We start from the raw sequence: 26,613 nt of genomic DNA, 5'->3' as shown, positions 1-26,613 counted from the left end.
ACTGCCCTAGTGATAACTAAAAAATTAAACATGGTTATTAGGAGTGCCCAATAAAAGAAGGGCAAGATAGATTTTTCTTAATTTATATGGTCGTGACACAAGACCTGCTAATGTTTCAGACAAAAATATACCTTCTTAGTCTTCTGGTTAGGGTTCAAGTGTAGTATCTGTTCTATCTAAAGATGGTATGATGATATTGTAAGGTTTCTGTTTGCACCAGGCGTTCATACAATAGAAATATTTCACCAGCTCTTACATAGATATTGGAGATAAACGGTAATAACCAGATATATCCTAACACTATATTAACAAGATTACTTTAATAATACTTTTACAGTTTTAACAAAAGGGCTACAATAATATCGTAGGATTTCCATTCACGCTGAATGTTCAGAGAATGCACAGCAGCAATGTATTACATATGAAAGATTCTGCTGTGGAATTTCCATAGGTCCCGCTAGTATATATATATATATATATATATATATGAATTTTCTAGCCATTTTCACTCTTTCCTTGTCATGTTGTCTTTTTCTTCATTAATTTGTCTGCTGGCTCCTTTTAGTGACCATACAGAAAGATCACAAATTAAGCGCCCATGACTTGCATAATCTTTTCTTTCTAATAGAAAAAAAAAAATTTACACAAGAATATTCTACATCACAACAGCCAAGGGAAATAACCAAATCTCAGCAAATTATTTTTGAAAGAAAAATTTCGATCTTAAAAAATAGTCTCACTCTCTTATAGATAAAAAAAGAATTTTCACATGGAAATAATAAAATCTCAGCAAATCATTTCTTTTTTAAAAGAAAAACCAGATATATTATCATCTGGAGATATATCTCAGTAGAAGAGTATTGGGCTATAGATCAACTGACCCCCTGTTCAAACCAGAGTATATCTCACTTTTTTATTTTAATGTTTTCTTATTAATGAGTGCAATTTACAATAAAAAAGAACAGGTATCATTTAAAATTACCGCAAATCATTTTTTGTTTGCATATTTTAAAAGTAAACATTAATCAGATATGACTTTTCCAGGGCATTCATTGTCAAGCCCAAATATCAGTTGACATGCTATTGCAAACAAACACAGACAAAATTTGATGAACGACATTATCATTTTTTTCTTTTTTTAATTTTTGGAATTTCCATAGGTCCCGCTAGTATATATATATGAATTTTCTAGCCATTTTCACTCTTTCCTTGTCATGTTGTCTTTTTCTTCATTAATTTGTCTGCTGGCTTCTTTTAGTGACCATACAGAAAGATCACAAATTAAGCGCCCATGACTTGCATATGCTTATTATAAAGAGACCGTGACTGTGCGGAAGTGAACCAGTGATGGTCTAACTTCTAATGCAACGCTTAAAAACCGTGTAACTATATAACGTAGTCATTATCTTTGGCTATCTAAAAAAAAAAATAAAGGTGTTGACCATAGTCAAGGGCAACTTAAAGGTTCTCTTTTCATTAGCTACTATACTGAAGTGTAGAGAAAGGTGCCACACCTTACCAGAATTACTCCACTTGCCATTCATCCTCAACAAACAATGCTGGGTGTTCTACAAGGAAAAATCAAATACTATTTGGGGAGTCTTTGGTGTGGCTGGACCAAGGATTGAACCCTAATCTCCTAGCTCCTTACGAACGCTCTAAACGGGCAATCTACATAAAAGCTCAATTAAAGATGGTGTGGTCTGCCATGTAGTTTCGGATGTTACACAGCCAGCGTCATGAGACAAACACGTCTCAAATTCCTTTTCGCTTTTCCGACATGAAAATAATCAAGCTGGCACATTGGCTCCTGTTAGAATGCCAGAGTTGAGCAATGTTGAACCAGATCTTTTCTAAAAGGGGTGATCGTTTGGGAATATTAGGTGTTGAAGGTGCTTTCCGCTTATCTCTGCAGTGTCTCCAGTTGGCTTTGATTTCTCCTTGCCACAGGAATCGGGCAATGCTAATTTAGTAGAGGTATGGCTTGGAATTGTGCAATCCTTGCTTCACAATTACAAGTACAGCTAAACTCACAGGGGATATCCCTTGTCTCTCAGTACCGAATGGAGGTCATGATGATCTAACATTGGTACCTACTGTAGCGTTATTTAACAATAATAAACCATTAGCATGTCTACCCGGCATCGCCCGGTATTAAACGTAGCGATAATTCCTTTAAAAAAAAAAAATGAAGTTAAAAACGGAAATAAACTGAGACATGTGCATGCAAGTATTGTTTTTTTCTAAACAGTTCACTTGCTATAAGTAAAAAACAAAAAAATAATACTCGAGATGAGATCGGAACCAAAACCTAAAGACAGTGAATAAAGTATGCTAACCATTAGGTCAGCTTGACACGATCTTTAAAAAGTGTTTTCAAAAATACTTATTCTTTACATGAGGAAGGTGTCATGTGAACGATCCGTGCATACCCAGTCGTGAAATTGTTGACAAATAGATAAAAATCCAATGACCCCCCCTAACCCTAACCCTAACCCTAACCCCCCTCCCCAAGTACCAATTTTTAAATTTTAACTCCTTATCAGTCCTTTTTTTCCTGGATGAAAACTGATTAAAAAGTTTTCCACATGTCTGAATACCCTATATGCCAACTTTCAAGCCTGTAGATCAAAAATTTGCCAGGTAGACTAATTCACAAAAAAAATTTAAAAAAGAAAAAATGATAATGTCGTTCATCAAATTTTGTCTGTGTTTGTTTGCAATAGCATGTCAACTGATATTTGGGCTTGACAATGAATGCCCTGGAAAAGTCATATCTGATTAATGTTTACTTTTAAAATATGCAAACAAAAAATGATTTGCGGTAATTTTAAATGATACCTGTTCTTTTTTATTGTAAATTGCACTCATTAAGAAGAAAAAATTAAAATAAAAAAGTGAGATACACTCTGGTTTGAACAGGGGATCAGTTGATCTGTAGTCCAATACTCTTCTACTGAAATATATCTCCAGATGATAATATATCTGGTTTTTCTTTTAAAAAAAGAAATGATTTGCTGAGATTTTATTATTTCCATGTGAAAATTCTTTTTTTATCTATAAGAGAGTGAGACTATTTTTTAAGATCGAAATTTTTCTTTCAAAAATAATTTGCTGAGATTTGGTTATTTCCCTTGGCTGTTGTGATGTAGAATATTCTTGTGTAATAATTTTTTTTTCTATTAGAAAGAAAAGATTATTTTTAAGATTGGATTTTTTTTTTTTCGATTTCCGATATTTATCAGATGAATTTCTGTACAAAACGTATATAAGAACACTGCCAGACATATACATTGGTTTTGTGTGAAATTTTCAAAAGATAGGCTCAGCCGTTTCGGAATCTATGTGGAACGAACACACAAACAATGTGACTTTTATATAAAAGTGGAGATAGATTAGTGATAATTTTATTTATGTATTGTCGATATCCTCATTGAGACTTTTTCACTCGTTCGTTTTCAGTTTTTTTTGTTTTTTTTTTTCTTTCTTCATTTTTCTGCAGACTTATTCTCAAGACTTACTGTTCTTCATCCATTGATTAATACGTGTTTGTTTTTGGCTTCATTTGTTTAAAGCTACACAACCGTAAAAGAAGTAAATAGAAAATCTTACTAGAATTAATCATAAAGACTGCTCTCGGAGAGTCCTGATCGACCTAGGTGAAACGATATTGTTTGATTCTTAAGCTATGATGACTATTTTTTTTTTTGTTTTTAAGAAAATCGCTGTAGACAAGGCTTGAAGCCACTTTATCTAAAAAGCTGAAAAATACAACTTTAAAATGTTAAACTAACCAACAATAAGAGAGGTTCCTACCTAGGAAACAGCAATTCTTTCCATTTTGTCAGAAACATCACTCATGGAATGTGAAGATTAAAGAGCAAAATAAGGGAAGCGAGTATTATAAGAGGTTCTGCTCTACAATCAGATATATAGTCATATAGTTTCAGCTTCAAACAGGCATATACCAAATCTCCATTAGTAATGGATACTAACACTAAGTAATACAACGTTTCCATCCTAAATATTTTCCCTCTTTATAAACCTTACTTACACGAAATGTTAAACTGTCACTTAGTTCTGGGATTGAATTGTATTTTAAAAAGACAATTTTAAGATTCAGGTCAGATTGTGAAATGATATTACGTCAGCATTACATGTGGTTCAATACTAGTGGTGTTATATTATTATAGATTTAGTCCTGTGATGTCGGAGAGATTTTCGATCCTTTTATGGAAAATAGATAAAGCATGAAGCCACTTTATGTAAAGAGCTAAAAATGAACAAATTTAAAATAAAAAAAACTTGCCAACAGTCATATGGCTAGATTCTGACCTAGAAAACAGCAAATTTTCCCCTTTGTCAGAAACATCGTTCATGGAATGTGTAGACTAAAGGGACAAGATATAAAAAAAAAACGATAGTTACAAAACTGACAAAAGTGAACCAAAGGTCAATTTTCTACATTTTCTTAAATCTATTTTTGACCATACCTAACTTAATAACTTTTAAAATTTGAGTCACCAACTCTATGGAGGTTGTCGATCAGGACTAAGGAGGCTTTCCTTCCCCGTTTGTTTGGGGTCAAAACGTATGAGGTCAGTAACACAGGTTAAATTTTTGTTTTTATGGCAAGTGCTCGCCTGAGCTCCAGTCTATGGTTCCACCTTGCCAAACTTTAATGAAAAACACTCGTCTAGTTGAAACCACTATCAATAATTTCCCCACTCTTTATGACAATGTTGCGCTAGACTGGGTTGGTATTTATGAGAGCTGGAGAATAGTTATAGTTTGTTTTGGCCATCCATGGGTATTAAAGTTTGATTTTCACAAATGTTTATAAAGTTTGGATCTAGATGAGTTAACAAAGTGTTTTTTTGTTTTGTTTTGTTTTCTTCATTTTTTTTTTTTTTTTTTTTTTTTTTTTACATAATTTTATTTTATAAAAAAAAACAAAAGTTGATGCAAAAAATGAGTAAGATTTTAATAATTAGTTTGTGTTTTTATTTTCCTCTGTGTAAAAAAAAAAATATATTTTTTAAAAAATGCACTGATGAATTGAAAGAAATTTTATAAGAAAGAATAACATTGTGTTTAAATAATTCTTTTTTTAAAAAAAAAGTGTCCGTTTTCATGAGGTGAAATTTCGAAAAAAAAAAAAAAAAAGGAAAGATGAGGTGATTATATATATTTTTTTTTTCAGGGAATGGACAGAAAAGCATGGAATCTGGTAATTGCAACTGTTCCTGTGAAAACTCACTTGCTCTCTGTGTGTAGATTATTAATATTCAACTGTTTTTCAGTTAAAAACAATAAGATGCACTTAGAAAAATCTACTTCAAATTGGGATGTCTCCCAATAATTTTAGGGAAACAAATTACATGGACATGGTGAAAAATCACTCGGTATGATAATTTTTAGCACTTGAGAAAGAAGTTTTACCTCGAAATATATTAGGGAACATAGTCAAACACATTAGATGACTGTGTAGAAGTTGAGATTAAATCAATGTAATGATCATTAAAATTGAGAAATGTTCATTCAATTCTAACTGAATTTTCTAATCAAAAAGATGCATGATATGATGTTACTATGATATGAAAAACATTGCTTATTTTTTACTAAGACTATTTTTTTTATTACGAACAAATTATATAAAATATAAATGTTTTCAATATGTAGTTTTATTACTTGGGATAGTAATTACATATAAGTAAAAGACACAAAGATATCATTAAGATGGCTCGATAGTGCAACACTAGAGCCATAAGTATTTCTGAAAATTACCATTTTATAAGACCTTCGTTTTGTTGCTCATTTTCAAACTGTTAGGCATTTATTGATATAAAAAAGAATGAAGGCTATGATATGGAAAACATTGTATATTTTTTACTAAGACTATTTGTAATTATGAACAAAATTATATGTATTTCTATAGAGGGGGGAGAATACCGTCTAACTTACTATGGCAAAACCTCCAACCCTATTATATATCACTTATATCAGTTATCTGATATTCATCTTAAATACTGTAGTTCTATTTTCCTCCCTCATCATTTACAATTTTTTACCCTCTTCCTCTCACATCTATTATTTTGTTTCTAATGTAGTTATTGCTAGATGTTGCATTTCTAATATGTTACCTAGCACCTTCTCTCCTCTGCTGATGAGAAGCATTAAGCTTCGAAATACCTAGGTACAAAGAGTATACACATCCCTAATTGATGTAATCTCCCTCTTGAATAACAATTACATTTATATGCATTAGTATATATATATATCTATATTGCCTTTTCTTTTCCTTTTGTCTTTCTCTCATATATATATATATATATATATATATATATATATATGCAGGGTGACCCCCCCCCCAAAAAAAAACAGGACATTCAATTGTTTTTCTGAGCATTTTACAGTCAACGGAGAAAAAAAGGCCAAAGACCCTAGTGTTTTGATGTGATGTTTTGAATATAATAAACTAGTTATGACCAAAGTTTCATTTCATTCAGACAAAACACTAAGAAGCGGTTGAGATTGTCGGACTGACTTCCTCATCTTGGTTGTTATTGTCACAACGTTTCGGCCGTTTTGCCCTCCGGCCTTCGTCAGGTGTTTTGTATCGAACTGGGGAACCGTTTGTTAGGAGTCTCGAACCCAACCCTTTATTATTATTACGGGGGTACCGTGTTCGGGCTCCAGCTAGGCTTTGGGACATAGTTGCTGATTCTCTGTTTGTGAGTGTTACTTTTTCACTGCCTTCATTCAGGATTGAACTCAGCACCTTTGGGTAACTGTAAACTTTGATACAATGTCTAGGACCACTCGGCCATATGCCGAAACGTTGTGACAATAACAACCAAGATGAGGAAGTCAGTCCGACAATCTCAATCAATGAAAACACCTCATCTCAAAAATACAGACAATTACTACTAAGAAGCGGGGCCTAATTAGAGTTGGGGCCCGTTTTTTTGGTCTCCCTGTATATATCTATACATATATATATATATATATATATATTCAATATGTAGTTTTACTACTTGAATTACATACAAGTAAATATCAATTTTTTCATTAAGGCAGCTCGATAGTGCAATACTAGAGCTATAAGTATTTCCTAAAATTACCACTCATTTTGTTGCTTCTTTTCAAACTGTTTGGCGTTTATTGGTTAAAAAAGAATGAATGCCGTTACATTATTAATATAGCTATGTTCATGAATGTGAAAACTGGACAATTCGTCTTTCTATACCCGGATGAGCTTGCCTAGTTGTGCAAAATTATAATTACTGAACTATTATATACTTATATGCGAACATTGGGAGAAAGAATTTTATTATTTTTACCAATAAAAGCCTATGATCAACAAAATGAGTATCTGTCTCTTATAAATAAGTTATTTTAATAAATAAATATATAATTTTACACATGTTTGAATAAAGAAAACACTTGGAAACAGGTACTTGTAGGTATTTATCTCCTTCCCACAGTGACACAAGGGTCGGAAAGTTGGAGTGAAGAGTCAGTGCTCCAGAGGAGGAGCAGTCTGATCTCCAAAAATACCTGGGAAGCTCGTTAGCATTCCCTGGTAGAGGCACCTCAGGCGATTAGTAATAAACTAACCCTTCCTCGAAGAGAAACAGCAAAACCTTGGATGATGAAGCCTTTATACCAGCAATAGATCGAAATAAACAGGAAAAAAGACATCTTAAGAATGACATGGAATCTATTGATTTCGAGGCTGAGGGGAAAAAAACCAAAAACTTACAAGTTCCAATCTAATATCTGATGTATTTGAGAAAGAGGTTTTACTTCGAAATATATTATATTGTGAAATGTAACATTTAATAAATTAATATTGATTGGTGTGTTCATAAACTGAGAGAACGTTTTAAATTACGTTTTATTTGAAACAAAAAACGGGTCAACATGTTTAAATCATTAATCTGAAAATAAAGATTTTCAGTAATTTGTTTCAAATTATGGCTAGCTTCTAGAGATTTTAAACACCTACTATTTGATAATAAGGTTTTATCTCGAAATATGTTCTAAAACACTGTTAAATACACATCATTGTGCAACAGTTAGGACTAAATATTTAATGCTTTATATTTTTCAAATGCCTGCAAATTTTTACTTCTTGCATCTTCCATGATGTCTCCATACACGTATTATTCACATTATGCATCAAATAAACAAAATCACCATAATAAGATGAATAGAAAACAATCTCTTATAAATAAGATGTTTTTCCTTGTATTGCTGATCGAACATTGTTTTTTTTTTGTTTTTTGTTTTTTTTTGCAATCACAGGGAACTTAAAAATCACTCAGTAATAATAATTTACCACATTTGATGAAGAGGTTTTACCTCAAAATATATTATGGAACATAAAAACATACATTAGATCACTGTATAGAAACCGAGATTAAATTGATTAAGATTTACTATGAAAACAAAAACACTTCTGTGTTGTCCTTCTCAACACTAATTGCACTGTTGTAGCCTTTTTTTTATTTTACACAGGCATCACCGCATTATCAAGGCCAAGAGGCCACTCAAGGATAAGGGTTAAAGAGTGTACAGTAGAAATTGGACAATATAGTAAACATTAGTAATGAAAATTCATAAAATTTGATAACTTATATGGAACTAAACTTATTTAGGTTAGACTTAAACACAACCATATTGTAGTCAGCTGGAAAACGGAAGACAATTCCACAGGCGTGCATTTCTAAGAAAGAAGCTTTGTTCATGGAATCTATGTTTAGGTTTAGGCACAGATAAAGAGTGGGGGGAATTATTGATAGTGTTTTCAGCTAGACGAGTGTTTCTTGTGAAAGTTAGGCGAGAGGGGACCATAAACTGAAGCTCAGTCAAACACTTTCCATGAAAATAACGATAAAGCAGAGACAAACTCGCAACATCTCTTCTGTGAGATAGAGGTTGCAGGGAAGAGGAAAGGACATCTCCTACGAGGCTACGAAGTCTATTTTGAACTCTATCAAAGCAGGACAAGTCCTTTCTTGCAGCTCCTGCCCAGATGTGGCAACAGTATTCCATCCTTGGACGTACCTGGCTCTTATATAGCCTGTTTGCGCAAATTGGAATAACCCTCCCCAAAAATATCAAAACAATAGCGGAACATTTACACTTAATATTCAATTAAAAAGAAGGACCACATCTCAATTAAAAAGAAGGACAATGAAAGTGAAGAAGTAGCAGCAAACATTGGCGTAATAACTTCTATGTGTGATCGGTTAAATATCCACCATGGATGTGCCAGAAAGCCAATTTAGTCACGTTGGAATATGATGCTGGGATAGCTAGAAAAAGCTGCCGTGGATTGTAATTAATGATGCTGTGCAATCTACGGGTAGTGTCAGGTAAGAGGTTGTAAATGTGCTCTGATCTTGGGGTTCAAATGAGATTTTAAAAAAAAAAACGAAGACGGTTGATCCTACTTGATATTGGGGGAGGGGGCAACTAATATTTTGCTGTGACTTCAATTAAGAAAATGTATGCATATATTGTGCAGTTTCATGGATTAAAAGCTGTTGAACACTGAAAAAACCTCGGGTGAGCGGCCTTTGTGAAAAACAACAAAAAATACAGTACTGACTTCATATTACATTTTTTTACATAGGCCTCACCACTTATCAAGGTCCAGGAGTCACTCGAGGATAAGGGTTAAAGAGTGTACAGTAGTCAATTGGACAATATAGTAATTGTCAGTAATGGAAATTTAGTAATTTTGTTATTTTAAAGGAAACGGCTTATCAAGAACTTGTTTCATTGGACTTGATAACAACCATATTGTAGTCAGCTGGAAAGCAGGAAAACGGAAGACAGTTCCACAGGCGTGCAGTTCTAAGAAAGAAGCTTTACCCATGGAATCTACATTTAGGTTTAGGCACAGATAAAGAGTGGGGGAAAATTATTGATAGTGTTTTCAGCAAGACTAGTGTTTCTTATGAAAGTTTGAATTTCTGCTAGACGAATGTTTTTTGTTAAAGTTTAATTTCATAACATTTATATACTTTCAGTTCTTTATGGGTTGGAGTGCATAAATTGAACAGCTTTATTGCTGCTGAAATCGAAACCTTTCGAAATCATATGCCAGATTCGTATATCACATCCCATTAAAAGAACTTCACCAGATGACATCTCAAACATCAGTAATCAAAAACAATATAATAATCAAAAGAGTATTGGCTCTATAATAATTAATATTGAATCTACATAAATTAAAATATATCTATATATAGTTTCATTTACTTGAAACGTTACTCAGTCGATTCAGGAGAGGTGTGGTTGGAACTTGTGCAACTCTTGTCTCACAATTGCATCTGAATAGTATGTGACTAAGAATTCAGCAAAGACATAATTTTGCAGACTTGTTAGTCAATACTGTAATGGATACATTTTGAAAAGTATAAATCATCAACTGAGAAAAAGTGATACTTGTAACTTGAAGAATTATTATATTACATTACTAGCGGGGGTACCCGGCGTTGCCCGAGTGTTTGTTTCCGGGACGGGGGGGGGAGTTTTAAAAAATGTTATGGTAGGTAAGTAGGAAGGATCAAACCCGGAGTCATGAGTGAAAGTAGGAAAATAAAGTGTGAAAAAAAAAAAAACAAAAAAAAACATCTGCAACGTTAACAGTTCGGCTACCAAGAAAAGTCCATTCCAGTTGTTTAGGAAAAAAAAAAAAACGACTACGGTAGGTCGGCGCGAACGTGAAAATATAATGTGAATTGTCCAGCAACCTAACCACTACGCCACAGAGCACTGCAGCTTAGTTTAGTGATTTTAAATAACTTCACATGAACGAACTACGAAGCCAAACCGGTGTTCTCTTCTCAACTGTTCCTTGTGAACGATCCCCAAACGGTGTTAAGTGGTGGCAGGGGGAGGAGGAATTTATTAGAGAGAAAATATTTTACCACTTCCATTGATCTTAACCGATTTTGGCCGTGACTTCTCAGCAGAAAAAGTATAGAAATCTAAGATTATCGAGGAATTTGAGAAATAATAAGCCTATAACACACCTCAGATATTGTTCTGCCGTTTGTGCATATTATATTTGCATGAAATATCTTGATTTTTAATCCTATTAAGGTCAAAATCCGACGGGAAAAAATGAGTTCATTTTATTTATATAGATAGAAGAAGAGAAGATATATGTCATTCAAACATGGTAGTGCTTGAATATATAGTTGTGTTAGTTGTATTCATTTAGAACTGATTTAAAGAGTCAACACTCTCTCATCTTGCGACTAACAATTTTTACAGTTGATAATCCACCTTCTCAGCTATATTTTGAAAAACAATTTCAATCTTCGTTCAGTAAAACAAAAGTTATAAATTACTGTATTAAAAAATTCTCTGAATATGTAAGGAACGTAGCGACGTTTTTATTTTATTTTTTTATTTATTTTTTTTTTTTGATTGGCTGTTGGTTACCATAGCAACCAAATCTGTTATGCTACCTCAAATAGGCTATGAATGGTGGAAATGACGATGTAAGAAGATATAAAAAAAACTCACTAATAATTTACTGCTGTCCCAATCTGTCGCTCATCTGTACGGTCACTAATAATTCGCAGGTAACAAGTGAAACCGAGAGAAAATATTACTTCAAAGCAAAGCCTGAAAAAATCATGGATTACATAGAAAAATGCGAGCATTGTTTCCAGTAAGTCTTGGACCTTTCCTTGCCACTGGACCCAAGCAGTGCCGATTCAGGAGAGGTGTGGTTGGAAATTGTGCAATCCTTGTGTCACAATTACTCAGATACCCTTACAGGGGTGTCCATTATCTCTTAAGACTGAACGGAGGCATCGATCGATAGAAGTGATCTTGTCTGTCTGTTTGAGGAACGGTCTCTAGCAAATTCCTCTGTTGATTTTTGGTCTACAAACTTGATATATAGGGGATTTGGACATGTGGATACAATTCGATTTGGTCTTCAGTCGGTAAAAATGGCTGTTAAGAGATGAAAATTGAAAGAAATAGGCCAACTTAAAGTGTTTTTGTATGCATGCGCAAATATACATTTATACATTTTCCAGTGTGATTTTTCAAGTTTTTCTATACATAAGCATGTAGCGAATAAGGCTGGAGATATGTTTCAGTTTCGTTTCTACTTCCCAACACCCAAGTCAAATTTTTAAAACTTTTGAAATCACTAGGATACATCACTAGGATATAATAATCCATAGAGCATTGACTCTATAATAATAAATATGAAATCTGCATAAATTAAAAGATCATATTTAAGCATATTTTGTGACCGGGCAACGTCGGACCGCCTGCTAGTTATTTAATAAAAACCAGAATCAATGGAATATATTTGCTCATGTCATAGAGCAATCTAGTCTAACAGGAAACAGCGAAACAATGTATAAGGAAAACTTTTAGCGTTGATATTATTTTTTTAATTACTCCATTCTTAATTTCCTTTGCTTGTAGACATTTAACAAATCCGTCCTGCAATAATATACAAGTTAGAAAAGCATTTCATCCAAGGCATGAAAATTGTTAAACAAAATGTTTTTACTATAGGCTTTAAAAATAAAGGTACAAGATTCAATTTGAAATTTATTTATCTTCAAAGTGTACTTTTATACATTTTACAAAGTAAGGTATAAAAATTTAATACCTTACTTTATAAAATGTATAAAAGTGCACGTTGAAGATAAATAAATTTCAAATTGAATCTTGTACCTTTATTTTTAAAGCCTATAGTAAAAACATTTTGTTTAACAATTTTCATGCCTTGGATGAAATGCTTTTCTAACTTGTATCGTATCTTTTTAAGATTTTATTTAATTTATTAATTTGGATTAAAAAAAAAGATGAATATGCTTTTGTATGTATTTATAAAAACTCTCCGCCTCTCTATTTTTGCAACCCCCTCTTTGTATTATTACAGGTCTGAATATTCTCTCTGTTTCAGTTCGTAATTCTCCTCATACCACAACTCTTTTTTTGCAATTACTCTTTGTCATACATGTCTGAATAATAAGAAAATCTGAATTTTTTTAACAAAAACTTAAAAATAACTATTTTAGATTAAATTTTTTTAAACTTCTTTCCGAATAGAAAATCTTTACAATTTAATAAGGAACATATTTCATATAGGCTTCATTAAAAATATTCAGTAGATAACAAGAAAAATAGTGATGAAAATTTCAAAAGGAGTGTATAACTGGTTACGCTCAATAGTAGTCCTCGCTAGCGAAAGACTTTGTTATTCTATTATTATTATTTAAAACATTTTGTGTCCTGCGCTTTCACGTGAGGACTAATGTATGTATTTTCATTTTCTATATTCTAATAGTAAGTACACATATCAAACAAAACTAAGTGCTTGGTATACGGCATAATTAATGTTGACACACCGGTTCCCAGTAGATCACTGAAGTTAAGCAACGTTTAACCTGGTCAGTACTAAAATGGGTGACCATTTGGGGATTTAAGGTGCTGTATGCGCTCTCCACTTAACTTGGCATTGTCTCCAGCCATATAGCACTTCTCCTTGCCACTGGACTCAGGTAGTGTCGATTTAGAAGAAGTGTGCTTGAGGATTACACAACCCTTGCCTCACAATTACACACGCAGTTACCCTTACAGGGGGTATTCATTGTCTCTTGAGACTGAACGGATGCATAATCACTCGGTAATGTCGAAGGCATAACTTTTAAATTATGTTCTATACGCGTAAAGCATTATTGATTTCAAGAAGAGTATTGTGTTAAAATATAAAAGGTGCCTTCAATAAGTTTCCAGACATTTTGTTAAAGTATTTAAAATTGTCGTAGATTCTTGAAAATTCAATATGTTATTGCTATACATTTTATGAAATGACTGACCAATTTTTATGATTTCAGGTTCACATAAACAGCCTAAGCAGGAATTGGGATACACCTTACTAAAGTCTCATTGTCACGGTTGGTAAATTTCAAAAATGCCATTTGGACGTGAAGACATTTTTAGAAGAACGATATGCAATATACTTTAAAGTTAGAAGAAAATGCTATAGAAACGTATAGAATACTTCAGACTGCTTTTGGACCATCTTGCATGAATCCAGCATCAGTTTTTGAGTGACATAAGAGATACAAGGCAGGCCACGAGTCTGTAAGAGATGATGATAGTATGGGAGGAGTAAGGAAGTCAGAACACCAGAGTTGATTGGCCAAATAAAGAATTTCATGAATAAGGACACTCCTGTGCCTTTAGAGACAATAAGTTCACAGTTTGATGTCAGTGTGGGAACTGTACACACAATTATTGATGAGGAACTAAAGATGCAGAAGGTTTGTGCAAAGTTTGTACTAAAGGTGTAGTCCACAACTTTTAAACCATCTTCCATGAATCCAGCAGTGACATAAGAGATTTAAGGAAGTAAGAAAGTTTGTGAGGGATGATGATGCTGTGGGAGGAGTAAGGAAGTTAGGACACAAGAGTTGATTGGCCAAATAAAGAATTTCGTGGATAAGGAAAATAAGTGCACAGTTTGATGTCAATTGGGACACAATTGAGGAACTAAAGATGTGGAAGGTTTGTTTATCTAAAGTTTGTCCCAAAGCTATGGTTCATAACTCCATCCTTGCTATAGGTTGAGTGGTTTCCGGGCCTTGATAAGTGGTGAGCACTGTGTAAAAAAAAAGACTAAGAAGGGCATCAAGACAGTTCCCTTAGTTCTAGGAAAACCTTAGAGGCTGTCGTTATGAGACAATTGAGGAGATGAAAGAGACTGTAACGAGGGTTAATTACATGTTCATACAAGAGAAATTCCATGGGGCCTTCCAGAAGTTGTTGGAATGGTACAAGTGCATTGCAGCCGGAGGAGATTACTTCAAAGGGGAGCAGAGTTTCATGTGTGTATTATTAATAAAAGTTTTCATATGAACACAATTTGGAAGCTTATTGAAGGCACCTCGTGGCTGGAATTTATTACGTTTACATTTACTCCATTGGCGCTGGATTATCTAAGATATACCGAGAAAGGAAGATAGAAAGAAAATGAAAACGCGAAAGGCTGTGACATGATGTGTGATCACAGTAGGGATTAAAATTAACTTAATGATGTAAGAAAAAAAGGATTCACTGGAAAATATTTCATGTCAGTGCGCAATACGATCTAACCACAGAAATACCGAAACCTGAAAAACTGTCCACTTCAATAAACTAGTATCGTCTTTTTTAATCGCGTGCAAGTGACTCTATAAGTCACTCTATCGGTCCGTCGGTCTGTCCGTAACACTTTTGTGCTTGGCCTTTTTGCTTAAGATCAAAGGTCTGTTCTTAATAGATGCTGTTCTTAGCTTTTTAAGCTTTTTTTTGGCCTTTTGGCCAAGTATCCCCCCCCTTTTTGTTTTTAACAATCTATTTATTTTACTCCCTACACCCGATATGAATTCTTCCCAATCCCCATTAGGGATCTCCCCGCTTTTTTTCGGTGCCCCGGAAAACAGTAGGTGATCTAACTTTCTAGATTAGCTCAGGGAGGGACCTTACTAACAATGCACTAGGAATTTTTATTTTTTTAGTATATTTCTTCTAGATTTCTCACTCCCCAACACGAATTGTTTTTCTTCCAAATTCAAGAACTTTTTATTTTCCAATGAATTAAACTTTTTTCACACACACCCACACACATTTTTATAATAATAAAAAAAAAAAATGCACACACACACACACATACAGAAATTGTATATATATCTTTTTTGCAAAAACGCTGGGGTTTTCATTAGTTAGCCTTAGATTCCACAGAGTGAATGAGGTATTGTGGTAAATGTTGCCAGTCAAGAGTAAAGTCGCCAAAGACTCCATTCTTACTTGAGTTACAAAGACCCTGTAACACTCCCCTCCCCAGATCTTATGGGGCCTTGTGCCTAAATTTGTTTTGTCTTTTGGAGATTTTACTTTTTAAAATGTTTTAATTTTATATTGGAATTTTTTTTAATTGTAATTTTTCTTTAAACGAAATAAATTAAATATAAAGATCAAAGTGTAGTATCTGTTCCGGCAGATACTGCAAGCAAAGACCCTATGTGGGGGAAACCTCACATATAAGACTTGGTCAATGTAGGGGCAACCCTTCATACCAATTGTCACTATCCAGCTCCCCTACTCCCCGGGGAGTTGGTCCCCATTTCCCCTTCATTCCTCACATTAAAAATCGGCTTTGTGCATAATTTGCTCAGTGGGGGAGCAAATAAATACCATCTGTTCTGGCAGATACTGCGAACAAAGACCATATGTGGGAGCAGCCTCACATATAAGACCTTGGTCAATGTAGGGGCAACCCTTCATACCAATTGTCACTATCCAGCTCCCATTTCCCACCCATCGGGAGCTGGTCCCCTTTTCCCTCCCCCTCCCTCTCTCTCCACATTAAAAAACGGCCTTGTGCCTTATTTGCTCAGTGAGGAAGCAAATAAATACTCCTTGGTCAATGTAGGGGCAACCCTTCATACCAATTGTCACTATCCAGCTCCCCTACTCCCCGAGGAGTTGGTCCCCATTTCCCCTTCACTCCTCACATTAAAAATCAGCCTTGTGCCTAATTTGTTCGGTGGGGGAGCAAATAAAGACAGTTTTTCTTGGCCTTTTGGCCAAGATCAAAGTGTAGTATCTGTTCTTACTATATGCTGTAGTTATGTTTGTAACTTTGTAATATAAAGTGGGGGATCACTTTTCTGTATTAATTTAATGTAAAATGATCACCCACTTTACAACTAGTCAGTCTCAAAGCCACTCAAGTCATTCTCCAGATCATTCAAGTTGTTTTTGAAAGTTTCCAGTTATTTTTTAAGCATTCAATTCATCCTTAAGTTCATTAAAATCATTCTAAGTCATTTACTTTTTATTTAAGTCATTTCGGCCCATTTTTCGTTCATTTTAGTTTATCTTTAAGAATTTCATGTCAATCCTACATTCACACATTCATTCATTACACGAGAGTATGTGACTAATGGCTATCGGCCTTGTTTGATGAGTAGGAGGTGACAGTGGTCTAGTGATTAACGACATGGACTGGCGACCTGGGTGCCCCAAGTTCGAATCCAGTTCGTTCCACAAAAATCACTTTAACTCAATTCGTTGTCAACCTTCTCCTAGTGTCTCCCATAAGTAGTCGATGTCTTTCTAGAAAAAAATGCTGACTATAAAATTATCAGGGAAACAAATGTTAATTCATATGATGTGAGGATCTTTTTAAAATTTGGGGAAAATTTTTGCACTCCGCCGGTTGAAATATTCGACTTTATATGTGGTCACTATGACAGAGTGAGCACATTCAACTGAACCGCTATTAACTAGATTAGTAATGTTGCTACGTATTATTCTAATTGGAATAGTCTGCAGTAAAATAAATTAATAAATTAGTAATTTTGAGTTGTTTTTATGCAGGTGTCTGATTAAAATGGTTAAAAATGATGTTTAAAAAACAGGATTACCCAGATTAACAGAAAAATATTGTTTATTTATTAATATATATTTGGTATCATTTTTTTGTTGTTTTTTTTAGGGGAAAATTGTGAGATTTTTCTATTGCAATAGTCTATACTAAACTTCGACCACAAACAAAATCCTATTTAATCGTTCAGATTGCATTTAATAATTGTAGTAGACACTAAAATAAGAGAGGATTTACACCGAATATATATATATTAGAACCCCGGGATATGGTGGCTCAGAGAGACATTCTTCCGGTTATGATGTGGAATACAATGTTTTTCCGGTCCCTGGTTATTAGCCCCACCTTACGGTGTTGTTTATTATGTTATTTGATTATATACACGTCTGTTGTATTTTGTTACTAATTTTTAATGCTTTATCCCGAGCTTTTACTGTATCAAATTATAATTGAAAGTAATAATTAACGTGTGTATATATATATATATATACAGGGTGACCCCGGAAATAATAATTAACCTGTATATAGTAATAATTATAATTATCCTGTAAATAGTAATAATTAACCTGTATATAGTAATAATTAACCTGTGTGTGTATATATATATATATATATATATATATATATATACAGGGTGACCCCGAAAAAGCGGGCCCCAACTCTAATCAGGCCCTGTTTCTTAGTGTTTTGTCCGAATAAAATGAAACTTTGGTCATAACTAGTTTATTATATTCAAAACATCACATCAAAACACTAGGGTCTTTGGCCTTTTTTTCTCCGTTGACTGTAAAATGCTCAGAAAAACAATTGAATGTCCTCTGTTTTTTTGGGGGGGCGGGGTGGGTCACCCTGTATGTATATATATATATATATATATATGTGTGTGTGTGTGTGCGTTATTGTGCAAATTATAATACCAGCACTGATTGATAAAACAATTTTACACAAGGTATTACTAAGAAAAGACTAACATTTTGAAAATGAGTAAATACTTGTGTGTCTATTTCTTTTAACGCGGTATTTAAAAAAAAATATAATAACTGTAGAAAAAATATTTATAACTGTAGTATCGCCCTATTAAGCTATCTAAATGAAAACCTTGTTATTATTCATGTGCGATGCACACCTAATATGTTGACTAGTACATACGCACAAACATATATAGAGACTTGAACGTTAAAAAGCAAAGACAAATATGTTCGTCTGCAGATTCTATTTTTTTATAATTATAGATTGAATCATCGTTGTGTCCGTGTCACAGCATTTGTGCTTGTCTATATAAGTAAAAATGTGTTTTTCATCCTATGAGTTTATCTAAGTATAAAATGTCCATTTTATATATATATATATATATATATATATATATATATAAAATTGACATTGTTGTTGTTCCTTCTTATGAAACTGATTTTTAATTTAATTAAAATTTGATTTTTAAATTTTTAAAAAATTTTTAAATTTTTAAATTTTAAATTATAAATCACATTACTTAATATATATATATATATATATATATATATATATATATATACCTTCTATACATATCGTAAAGTTGATTTTCTCCTCTCAAACCAGACATTATAGAACTATAAATAGTAATTCTAATATAGCAACTCCTGCTGATAACTGATGATTGTTTCCAGAAAGTAGCCATCACTTTCATTAGGTTTCTTTATTTCCTACATTAGCTTCTACTATACTGACTCTCACAAATCAGTCTTACTTAGAAAGAGTGGATGCATATTCACTCTGTGTAAAAAAAATAATCTCTCCCATAAAACACATGCAATTCCATTCTCCTTTCTTTGCATACTTTTTCAAGTTCTGGTCATTTTACTCTTTCGTTTTCTTCTCCTTTTATATGACCTTTCAGCATATACTGACTATACAGTAAATATGGAACGCTCCTTCATGACTTTTCAGTTTCATTTTTTCCAGTGTTTTTTTTTAGTTTTTTTTTATTATTCATATTAAATTCTGGATGTTTTATTAATTACTCATTTTTGTTGTTGAAAAAAGGTCTTGCTTTCTTTTGTCGAAAGTATGAAAGGAATTTGTAATCAACCAAATATTTTTTTAATTTGGTTAAATTTTAAGTGATATATAAATTATTGATTGACTGTTAAAGTAAAACCTATTGTTTTCTTTTCTTTTTGGATATTTGAAATTTTTTTTTCTTAATTTAAATAATGTGTTAATTTTCAATAATACGTAAAAAAAAAAAAACAACAATCTATTCAGTACAAAGATACTGAAACTATGCTGCCAGTCTGAATATGAACATCTAAAAGAAAGGACAAATATTTTCGTCTGAAGAGATCTTAATTTTTGTATCAAAAGGTTTGCAGTATTTGTTCATTTAAATTTGGAATCTTAAGAATTGGTCAATCATTTCATAAGCAATAACATAGAATTTTCAAGAATCTTCGACAATTTTAAATGACTTGACAAAAAAAGTCTGGAACCTTTTAATACACATCGAAACATGTGTATGTCGCAGTATTTGTGCATGTCTCTGCAAGTAAAAATAGTGTCACGCACGCAGTCACATCAAGAAATGCACAAACGCAGAAATATACACATTCATGGTTTATCATTTGAACACATATATACGCAGGTTTTTTACTTTTATTCACGCAATCACACAGACTATCATTTAGGAACAGACACTACATAATATGGTGTTCATTTGCATTTAAGGGATTATAAATAGTGTTGGGACGATTAATCAGAATCATAGTAGGAATCGGAAAAATCGGATTGCTTTAAGAAATCAGTATTTTCCGATGCCCAAAACGATTCTTTTTCATTGTTTTCTGGGTTTTTTTTTTTTTTTGTAAACTTAATTAACAATTGCTGGTACCAATAGTAAAATGATTATTACTTATTGGTCCCCCAATAAAGAATTCATTCCCCTTCATCCACTCGTGTTTTGCACTTTTTTAAATAACCATGCCTTAAATTTAAAAAAAAAAAAAAAAATTTTGTACAAACATTAGTAATGGGGAAAGTTAATTTTTGTCAGAATGGATTTTCCGGGATAACTTTGGTTCCTCCCACCCCCACCCCACTAGTTTACTCACACTTTCCTCAATAACCAAACCTTGCAATTTTAGTCATGGTAAAAGCAAATTTTTCACTCGTGGAGGGGAACCCCACATGCTCGACTTGTTGATTTTAAATCTACGAGTAAGACTAAAGTCTTTAGATCATCCCCCCCCCCCAATTTTTATGTTTCCAAAAATATATGCACGTATTACATGGGGTTTTACTAGTAGAACTTTTGCAGGATTGGTGACATTTATTGGGTGTGTTTCTATCAGCATTTTGTTTAATGTTTAATATTTGGGCGATTATCGAGACTCTACTACGGCTCTAATGAAACCACCATTTTGTTTTGCATTCTAACTCGAAAAGTTTTACGCTACCTTTATTTAAAGTAAAACAAAATAGTTCAAAATAAAGCAAAACGCAATATGCAGTCGTTTCATTAATCTGAATGCTAATCAAAAAACTTAAAGCATCTCTATAGCTAAATATTCAAAGATTTAAAAACCAAATATTTAAAGGTTTAAAAGAGAACGAAATCGGAATTGCTGATTGCATCGGATTTTGGTGTTTAGACCAGAATGAGTAATTTTATCAGAATTTGAAAAAAAAAAATATCTGAATCGTCCCGTCACTAGTTATAACTGATAAATACACGTGGGGTGTTAGGGTGACTAATTATGACACTGACTGCAAACCTGGGTGTGCAAAGTTCGAATCCAGTTTGTTTCACAGAAACACTTTCATCAAACCAACATCTGACCTCGTGTCTACCTTTCCTAAGATGAGGTAAGTGAAATACATACTAGAGGATTCATCAAACGTGCAAATTCAAAGAAATCTTTATGCATACACCCATTTTTTAAATGGCTTCCATGTAGATACATATCATGGAATTTTATAAATATTTAAATGGTTAGCATTCATTTTGTACATATTTAAATGATTAGCATTCATTTTGTACATATTTAAATGATTAGCATTCATTTTGTACATATTTAAATGATTAGCATTCATTTTGTACATATTTAAATGATTAGCATTCATTTTGTACATATTTACATGGGTAGCATTCATTTTGTACATATTTGAAGGGTTGGCATTCATATAATACATATGAAGGGTTGGCATTCATTTTGTGCATATTTAAAGAGTTAGCATTCATTTTATACATATTTAAAGAGTCAGCATTCATTTTGTACATATTTAAAAGTTAGCTTTCATTTTGTACACATTTAAAAGTTAGCTTTCATTTTGTACACATTTAAAAAGTCAGCTTTCATTTTGTACACATTTAAAAAGTCAGCTTTCATTTTGTACACATTTAAAAAGTCAGCTTTCATTTTGTACATATGTACAACAGTAGCATTCATTTTGTGCATATTTAAGTGGTTAGCATTCATTTTGTACTTAGTATTCAGATAGACTATTTATGCCTTCATTTGTTCACACAGACACACACATATACAACCAATGACTTTCATCTGTGTAAACACACCATCACTGGTGGACACATATCTACATACGCTGATTGCTGACCGAAGTTAAATGAGAACAAAATAAAAAAATAATTTCAAAAACAATATTCCATAGAATGGAAAGATTGTCGAATAAACTATGATTATATTTTTCATTCTTTGAAGTTTCTTCCATTTTTCAGATAAGTAGTTAAAATGTATTTGCTGTTTATGTGTATAAGTTTTCGGTTATATTTCGGAGGTTACATCAGCTGAAACGTTGTGAAAATGACATTCAAGATGCGAACTGCAGTCTGAAAAATTCAAATAATGCGAATTATTTTGAGCTACTTGAATTATACAGACTGCTATTCTTATTCTTCTATTTTTTATGGTTGCTAATCAATGTCTTTATCCGCTGCGCCACAGACAGTCCTTGTATGAATTTTGGAAATATTAAACCTTATATCGTCTAGATGTACATGTTAATTTTGTTTAGAAGTATATATTACTATACTTATATATATATATATATATATATATATATATATATATATATATATATAAGACAGAGGCTTATATTCTAAATTTAGAGATGTTGTCCATCTTACAATTTATTCCTATTGGCATGAAAAATTTTTTACAGCACCTGTTTCGTAGCGCGCAATCATCCATTTTATTATGTTAATCAATGAATATATTCTGCCCTTAACTGATCAGAAGAAAAAGCAACAATCAATTCATTAAAAGAAAATAAATGCATTTGGATAGGATTGTAAAATTCAAAAATTGGGAGAGAAGTTGCAAATACCTTTCATTTTTTTTTTCTATTACGACCTGAAAGGTAATTGCAACTTGGCAAAATCTTGAAATTTGGAATATATGTCTCTGTCATTTATTTGTTATATGTTCTATAATTACATTGAGCTTCATAAATTAAAGAATTTGTATAAATAAAATGTGAACTATAATTAAAAAAAAAAAAAAAATTATTTCCAGATTAATATATATGCATATACTAAACATACCTCCATAATCTCTAAGCTTTGGGTGTACTTTTTTTTGTTTGCACAAAGACAGTTGTCGAAAACTGATAGCAACCATCTTGAGAATTTTGCAAAATAGGGGATGCTTCATTTTTGTGCCCTTGCATGTAGACTTGGCTCTGCAATAGAGGTTAACCAATTACCGACTCGTAGGCTTATGAAGCTCTAGATGCTGGCCATTTTTTGAGACTGTGTATATTGGAGCTTTTGTATTTACACTAAGAATATATATATATATATATATATATATATATATATATAATGTATATAACTACTTAATTTACTCACATAAAATTAATATACGAAAGTATAGATTTATGCGTAAACTTTAAGTATTTACTTCAAAAGTGCTCAATATGTAGGTAGAGCTAGTTAGTAATTTATAAAATATATATGGCGATTAAGCTACACTGAATATTCTGCGTTTCATCCAACTATAGGATTCGTCAGGCTTATATCAGCCCTAAAAGAGCCCCTGGGGCACACCCAAGAGTTAAGCCTGACGAATCCTATAGTTGGATGAAACGCAGAATATTCAGTATAGCTTAATCGCCATATATATTTTATAAATTACTATATATATATATATATATATTTATATATATTTGTCCCTCGACAAAAGGAGGTTGGACCTGTAAATTCACCCTTGTCCGTTCACCTGTCTGAATGTTTCTCAATGACTACACCTTGGAATTTTTTTTAAATTTTGCACAAACATTAAACATGATATGCATAAAAAAGTAACCCAACAGATTTTCCAGGAAAACTCTGGTTGACCCTCTAGGAGTGGCTTTCGGGTTTAAATGACTAAAAAAAAAATTGATGCCTTGGAATTTTTATAAAACTTTCTGAAAAGTTGTAACTAACTGATTTCTATATAATTTTGCTTGTCTATACTTCGCGATAACTCTTGGGTGTGCCCCAGGGGCTCTTTTAGGGCTGATATAAACACTTCTTATTTGGAATTATTTTACCATATTTTCGAAATTTTTTGTGTATGTCTATTTAGCAGTTTTTCATGGTGCTGAACTCAAATTTAAATATGTTAAGGCCTTGTGGACTTTTGGGCAAAATGGGGGGGGGGGCGCAAATGATGTCATTTCTTTTTTTGCATGGTGCAGAACTCAAATTTACATATGTTAAGGCCAAAATCAATGTTTGTTCATTTTAACCAGGATTTGACGTCCCCTGGGGACTTTTGGGGCTAAATGGTGGGGGACAATGCTTAACAGTCATTTTTTTTATGCCTCATTAACTGTGCACTCACGGGAGGAGGGCATGTATGCTTTACTTGTTTATTTATTTAGATGGTCGCGATACTTGACATGCTAATATTTTGGACAACTGGTCGCTTAAAACCAGAAGTCCTCATCAGGCGACTTTAATAAATGGTTGCTTTCTTTTATTTTTATTTTTCTTCTGTGGAAAGCAATAATTTTTTAAGTCGCCTGACGAGGGCTTCTGGTTTTAACTGATCGTTTGTTCGAAACATTAGCATGTCCAGCGTCGCAACCACGTAAATTTGTTTATATTTATAAAAATATATCTTGTTTTTCTTTTTATTGACCACTTTTGATAACCACGTTAAATTCATTAGTAATACTCTTGAATACGTTTAAAAATGATACATATATATGTGCGTGTGTGTACTTAAATTTAATAGACTATTACCAACATTTTTCGCTCTTAGGGATTATCAGAAGATCCAGAACATAAGCTGGATTGCTTGTTTCCACTTTTTTCTCTTTTTTACAAGGGAATCACCACTTATCAAGGCTCAAAGCTCATTTGAGGATAAGGGTTAATGCGTGTACGGTGGTCACTGTGACTGCAGCATAGTGATTGTTGTTGGTTGAAGTTGAATAGAATTTAATTATTTAAGCTAGACTAGTTTAGCTAGACTACACTAGAGAATGACTTCAAATCTGTAGTGGAGACAAAAATGGACGGTCACATTCAATGCTGCCAAGACTAAACTTGTTTCCTTCAATAATTACAAGAAACCTTCTCTACCACCAATAGCAATGGCCAAGAACACATTACCAGAAAGTACTTCCTTTAACCTCCTCGGCCTAACATTTACAGGGAACATGAACTGGAATAGATACATTGAGAGCATTGCCAAGGCTGCTGCGAGGAAGGTGGGCTCTCTCTACCACGCTAGAAAACAACTTATGCCTGAAAGTATCCTGTTCCTCTATAAGGCCACCATTCGCCCATGTATGGAGTACTGTTGTCACATTTGGGCTGGTGCATCTGCTGCTTGTCTCTCACTCCTGGACGGGGTCCAAAAGAGAGTTGCCAACCTAATAGATCCTGAACTATCATCTAGGCTTCAGCCTCTGTCCCATCGACGAAATGTTGCATCCCTCTGCCTGTTCTACAAGTACTTCAATGGTGAATGCTCTGACGAACTACAAGTACCCCCTAGACATGAATACCCTCGACAAACCCGACAAGCAGCTAAATCCCACCCCTTCACAGTAGAGATCCCTAGGTGTAAGAAGGCCTTTTAATCCAATAGTTTCTTCCTCAGAACTACTAGATTTTGGAACTCCCTTTCGGGATTCTGCTTTCCCAACTGTACTGACATGCAGAAGTTTAAGTGCAATATGAAACGACATCTTGCTACTCATCACCCTTCATAATACTCCTGCAACTTATGTCCCCGATAGTAATCCCCTACTTCCAAGTGGCACTGTGACTTGTTTGGGGTTAAAATTGAATAAAAATAAGGAGTCTACTCAACAAGAACTTGTTTACATTGGACTTGAATACGGCCATCTTCTAGTTAGGTGGAAAGCAGGCCAGCAGAACAGTTTCAAAGGGGAGCAGTTACAGTACAGAAGATTGTTCATGAAATTTGTGTTTGGATTCATGAAGAAATAGAGAATGGTGAAATTATTGGTAGTGGTTGTAATCAGACGAGTTCTTTTTGTGAACGCTAGAAATTGAAGAAATGACAGTTTAAAGACACGTTAGACTCCGGGAGATGAACATTAATTCTCGGAATGGCTTCTCCAAACCTATCTTTTGCCGCAAAATTTCTGATGAGGACATTAAAAAAAATCGCCCGAAATGCGTTAAACTTATTTCAATAATTGAAGAAAATATATAAAAAATAAAAAATTGTTGGTGGCACCACTCCTTCATATATAGTTCTTGCATATTATATATATATATATATATATATATATATATATATATATATATATAGTTCTTGCATATTATATATATATACAGTTCTTGCATATTATATATATATATATATATATATATATATATATATAGTTCTTGCATATTATATGTATATATATATATATAGTTCTTGCATATTATATGTATATATATATATATAGTTCTTGCATATTATATATATATATATATATATATAGTTCTTGCATATTATATATATATAGTTCTTGCATATTATATACATATAGTTCTTGCATATTATATATATATATATATATAGTTCTTGCATATTATATATATATATATATATATATATATATATAGTTCTTGCATATATATATATAGTTCTTGCATATTATATATATATATATATATATAGTTCTTGCATATTATATATATATATATAGTTCTTGCATATTATATATATATATATAGT

At 32.8% G+C, this 26,613-nt stretch overlaps 1 protein-coding gene and 1 pseudogene across 1 annotated transcript in view; both read left to right on the top strand.

Annotated features, from left to right (window-relative positions):
• The window catches only part of LOC145291945 (uncharacterized), a 1,383,621-nt gene that overhangs the window by 1,308,395 nt on the left and 48,613 nt on the right, over window positions 1-26,613 (top strand). The window lies entirely within an intron of this gene.
• LOC145292463 (U2 spliceosomal RNA) lies at window positions 16,609-16,713 on the top strand (annotated as a pseudogene).

The sequence above is a fragment of the Euprymna scolopes genome, chromosome 13, assembly GCF_053919585.1.
Source record: "Euprymna scolopes isolate OS-2025 chromosome 13, ASM5391958v1, whole genome shotgun sequence".
NCBI lineage: Eukaryota > Metazoa > Mollusca > Cephalopoda > Sepiida > Sepiolidae > Euprymna > Euprymna scolopes.
The sequence above is the reverse complement of the archived record's forward strand: the minus strand, read 5'-3'. Positions and strand labels throughout refer to the sequence as shown.